Consider the following 6000-nt stretch of genomic DNA (forward strand, 5'->3'; position numbering starts at 1 on the left):
AGTACTTATTGTCATCACAAAGCGCAAGTCCTTTCTACGTTGGATCAAGTCAAAAGGTCAGTCCCACTGTGTGTCTATCTCTCTGTCCACCCAACCGTCTATTACATACCTACAGTAGTCTGTTCTCAATATACATTTGCATTTAAAATCATCACTATATCAAATATCAGTACATTTTATCTAATACCGCCAAACACCTTCTACCCCCCTGCGAACAACCCCAACAGGCCTCTGTTCTCCCCAGAAGACATATGTCATTTCAGTCACAGATGATTCTGAAGACGTACCCATGCCTGTTCAGGAAATGTGCGGGAAATGTGACCAACCCATTGCCATTGATGTGGATGATGACACATATTGAACATCTGTGACTTGGGGTGTGAAATAGAGCACAGGAAGTAGTGAGCAGTTTAGCGGCTGTTAACTTGGTGTCGGTCTGAGAAAGTGAGAGACGTTAAAGAGTGCTTTGGTATCTGATACATTTTCTGATACGTACATGTCCTGTGGACATAATAATGTTATACCTGTTACAGTTTATGTGTGTGCAAACACACGTACCGGTAGATAGACAGGATTTGCACAGTATGTACAAATTGTACATGTTATCTTTCTAAATGCTTTTGAATATATATTTTTGAGCGCTTACCATTTTTAATACTTTTCATTAGTTCAATATTTGTAAAACCCACACACAGACGTAAAGGTTATTCAATAGCAAGGATTTATCAAAAAATTAATAAAATGGAGATAGCTGGCTTCTGTCCGACAATGGCGATATGCATCACTGTGTGTGTGTGTGTGAGTGTGTGTGTGTGGTGTGTGTGTGTGCGTGCGTGCGTGCGTGTGTGCGTGCGTGCGTGTGCGCGCGAGTGTGTGTGTGTGTGCGTGCGCGCGCGTGTGTGTGTGTGTGTGTGTGTGTGTGTGTGTGGGTGTGTGTGTGTGTGTGTGTGTGTGCGTGTGCGTGCGGTGTGTGTGTGTGTGTGTGTGTGTGTGTGTGTGTGTCTGTTTGTGTGTGTGGGTGTGTGTGTGTGTGTGTGTGTGTGTGTGTGTGTGTGTGTGTGTGTGTGTGTGTACATGCACACATACATACGAAATCTTTGTAATACAACTACTTTGAAGTTTATTTTGACAACAATTTACTACCATCCAAATTCTCCTTGTGCAAAACATTGAAACCTCCAAGTTAAAATAACTGGCTACAATAATGACAAAGCAAGCTCATAACATTCTGTACATGCATGGTTCGTGGAAACATTCATAAGTTAAAATGTACAATAGGGACCGTCTTTGGGTAAGACTGAGACTAATAAATATAAAAAATAGCATCTACAGTACAATGCAGGGACATTTTCTCCCTTTTTTCTCAGACATCTTCTTTACCCCGGGCCCTCTGTTTCCCAAACAGATGACATTAAGAAGCACTTCTCCCATTTTCAACCTTATCTTCATATAATTAGTCCTCTCAGTAATGCTCGTTATAAGATGGCACCATTTCAGTCTAATCTAAGAGGAAGCAGTGGCTCAGGAGGAGGTAAACCAATGCTCTAGTGTGTAGCTTTGATGTACAGATTATTTATGTTTTGATTTAGATTCTTTACTGAGTAGGTTATTGGTCTGCCCACGTTTTTTTTAAGATTACTATTTCTATGCATTTGATGTATTGATGTTGATGTATTGATGTATTACCCAGTGCTGTACTTGCTTATTATAAATCGCACAGGATTAAGAGCGTCTGCTAAATGCCTACATCAGGGTTCCCCAATTAGTTTTCCCCAAGGGCCGAATTATGTCTAGGGTACCAAGCCGAGGGCCACAACATTGCAGGGGGCGTTCCCGCAACTCCAGCGACAGACAGTAGCCCCCCGCGGGCCGCAAATGGCCCGCGGGCCGCCTATTGGGGAACCCTGGCCTACATTGTAAATTGTAATTGTAGTGGCGGCTTGATAATCTGAAATGTACCGGTTCAATCCCAGGCTCCTCCTGGGTCAGTGTGGAAGTGTCCTTTAGCAAGACACTGGACTAATCTGGAGCCAATGAGCAGGAGGGCCCTGCATGGTTCCCTCTGCCATCTGTGTGTGAATGGGTGAATGTAATGCACATTGTAAAGCGCTTTGGTTAAAAGGTACAATATAAATGAACCGTTTAGTGTACTCTCTCTGTCTCACAGGTGGGATGTGGACAGTTCAGAAACCTGCCCACCAATCATTGGTGGGGATTCTAAGCTAATTGAAACTAGAACCTTTCTCTTCCTGGAAAGCTAGGACGTTGAAATGAGTTTCCATTAATACAAAAATAGGTTTGAACTGTGCATAACCCACCTCTGCCATAATACAGTATAATGAGTATTAGAGATGAAACATTAATTGAAGATAAGGTTAAAAATGGGTGATTCACATTACCCAAATGGTTCTCCTTTAATTACAACTAGGGAAGCATAGAGCTATGCATATTATAATAGTGATTTAGAGATTATATATGTACTAAGTTAAATGTTATTGTTGTGATATTGATTATGATACACTGTATGGAGTCATTGCAGACAGAGTGGCATACTACACACAGTGAGGGCATTTCTTTAAACATAAAGATGCTGCATTCAGGGGTGCCCACTGACCTAGTGGTCCAGGCGCATACCACATACTAGGCTCTGATGCCTGCTGGCGTCGCCGGTTCGATTCCCGATCCAGACGACCTTTGCCACATGTCATTCCTTTGCCGCGTGTGCGACCGCAGTTTTCCCGGTGAACCTGAGCGCAACGGTAGGGGCCAATGGGCAAGTACTAGTAGGGTCGCAAGCTTATGAGAAACAACTAAAATAAGACCTTAAAACCTGGCGAAAACAGTTGCGTGCATTATCGCAAGATGACGATAAAGGAAAACATTAAATTAACTTCTGAAAAGCCTACTAGGCCTTAAAACCTGGCAAAAACAGTTGCGTGCATCAGCGCAAGATTAGATGAGGATAAAGGAAATCATTAAATGAAAACATTAAATTAACTTCCTAAAAGGCTTCTAAGCCCATACTAGCCTACTAGTAAAACTAGTGTAACCGCGATCTTGCCACATGTGAATAATTGTGGTTGTAAACACAGACAATATAAATCCTTAGTCTAGTAGTGGGAAGAAAAGGTTATCATCATGGCCCCAAATAACTTTTAAATATCTTGCGATTGGCGACGAGTCTCTTACGAAATCGGCAAGAGTGCCTCTCATTCTCAATACATAAAGCTATATAACCTCTCCCATCATCGGCAATAGTCAGTGGTGTGTTCCCCACACTCCCACGCCCCCACCGTTGCGCTCAGGTTCACCGGGAAAACTGCGGTTGCGTCATTCCCCATCTCTCTCCCCATTTCCTGTCAGTCTACTCTCCTATCAAATAAAGGCATAAAAAGCCCTAAAAACAAATCTTTAAAGATGCTGCATTCAAGTTCAGGAGAGTTTGGACAAGGCAATTCTCTTGAAGGCTGACTTCAGGCATGGGGAGAGGGCATTTGCATTTCTTTCACCATAGTAAAAACTGCATTCATGGTCTGGCACTTTTTACAGACGGGTAAAAGGGCAGGGGCTCGAGCCCCCTTTGATGTCTATGTGTGCACGTGCCACATCCTTTTTACAATAGTTTCACAATCACCTTGCATGTCAACTAGTAACGTTTCTATATCGCTTCCACTCTGTCCTTGTGCATACGTTTGCGGTTTCTTCAGATGACACTCTCATCTGAAGCGACTCAAAATTACTAGAGCAGGCAGGGGGGGTTCAGTATCTGTACAAAATGACACTTGAACGGGACAAAGGGGCTGATGATGCAGGAATTGGACCCTGTGAACGTCCCGTTACGGAGTCTCTCCTGGCCATCCTGCCACGGACCTTCTACAGTACGTTGCCTTCCAACCTTGGGTCCTTTATAAGGACAACTCTGGCTATCCAAGCCTGGATCAGCTCCTAGGGAATATAACACCAGTCTCCTGGGACCCTGTAGTGTTCCTCACAGCACCTCCTCTTTGGACATGTGGCATTCCTTCCCCTGTTCCTGCGAGGGGAAGAATGCCTCCTCCTGGGAGAGATGGACGCTGGGGGAGGCGGGTGCTTCTGGATGAGACACCGGGCTTCCTCTTCTCCCTCCCTCCTCCTCCTCCTCCTGCTCCTGTTTCATCTGTTCCCCCTGCCCTCTCTTCTGGCTCTCTCTCGTCCCGTCGCCCTTGCCGGTGAACTGACTGAGCAAGCTGAAGACGACCGTCTCTGCATTATGGACATGGATGGAACCTGAGGGAGAGAATGAATGAAGAGAGATAAGGAATATGAGGGGGTTGAGAGAGAAGGGGGGGGCGTAGTACAGAAAGGACATGAATAAAGCCATATCGAATATATATACTGTATATAATTGCATCACAATACATTGTGAGCTTGTAAATCATCTATTAAGTGCTGAATAAAAAAGGGATTGAATGGTTAACTGCAAGTGTGTGAAAGACAGTTTACAGGCATGCCATGTGCATCAAAAAGCAGCTGAACATATAAATAGTTTATTTATTCATCCGTACCCATATTTGTTGCAAAAGGGAATGGCTGGTGCTTAACACTGGAGGTATCTCTGAGGTGTGTTTTCTGAGTGGAGCCGTCTCTCTCTCCCTAAGGAAAAGTTGATGAATCAGTTTGAGGCAGGTAATAATCATGAACTAGAAATACTGTTCCTTCGAAACAGTGTGGGCTCGATTCCAACCCAACAAATAGGATACTTTAAGGTACTGTAAGGTACAGTACCTTACAGTATTGTACTGTACCTTACTATACTGTACTGCACCTTACTGTACTGTACTGTACTGTACTGTACTGTACTGTACTGTACTGTAACTTACTGTACTTTACTGTACTCTACTGTACTGTACTTTACTGTATTCTACTGTAACTTACTGTACTTTACTGTACTCTACTGTACCTTACTGTACTGTACTCTACTGTACCTTACTGTACTGTACTGTACCTTACTGTACTATACTCTACTGTACCGTACTGTACCTTACTGTACTGTACTCTACTGTACCTTACTATACTGTACTTTACTGTACTCTACTGTACTTTACTGTACTCCACTGTACCTTACTGTACTTTATTCTACTTTACTGTACTTTATTGTACTTTACTGTACTCTACTGTACCTTACTGTACTGTATTGTACTTTACTGTACCTTACTGTACTGTACTCTACTGTACCTTTCTGTACTGTACCTTTCTGTACCTTACTGTACTTTACTGTACTCTACTGAACCTTACTGTACTTTTACTGTACTCTACTGAACCTTACTGTACTGTACATATTCTATGTGTTCTAGATCTACATTTTTGATTCTGTGTTTGGGAACCAGCAACTGTCAAATGGACTCCAACTGTAGTGGAGTATATTGAGTGCATATACTGTAGGCTAACAATCCCAGATCACATCTGTCCTCCACTATGTCTATAACCAAGGCGTTCTTCTATGTGGCCACTCCAGACTGAGGAGTGGAGCATGGCTTTTATTGTGTTTGTGGATCTGACTTGGAAATGCATTGGTTTTGATATCTCCCTGACAACCAACAACAACCACTAATATGGCTGACTGTCCCTGCGGGCTCTAGGATATATGGCTATGGGATTTACATCCCATCGCCCGGACTTGATTCTTGATCACAGCTGTGTAATCAGTAGAGTGGAGAGGGACATTTATTTATAGTTTTAACTATAACTATAGTTTTATACATCACACAGCTTAGACATTTGGATCAAATCAGAGAGCAGACCTGTGTGAACGCAATGATATAGATAGCATATCTGAAGTGTGAACACTGCAGCCACAGCGCCTTAACATAAACATGGGTCTATTATCCTTCTCTCCACTCTACTAAACCCATTGGAAATGCATTGGGTGCTTAAAGTTAAACATTTTTATTTTTTTATAATTATTCTACAAAACATTTCAAAACCAAAAGTACAAGCACACGTGTCCTCAGTAAGCTGAAC

Source organism: Nannobrachium achirus (assembly GCF_963921795.1).
Source record: "Nannobrachium achirus genome assembly, chromosome: 2".
NCBI lineage: Eukaryota > Metazoa > Chordata > Actinopteri > Myctophiformes > Myctophidae > Nannobrachium > Nannobrachium achirus.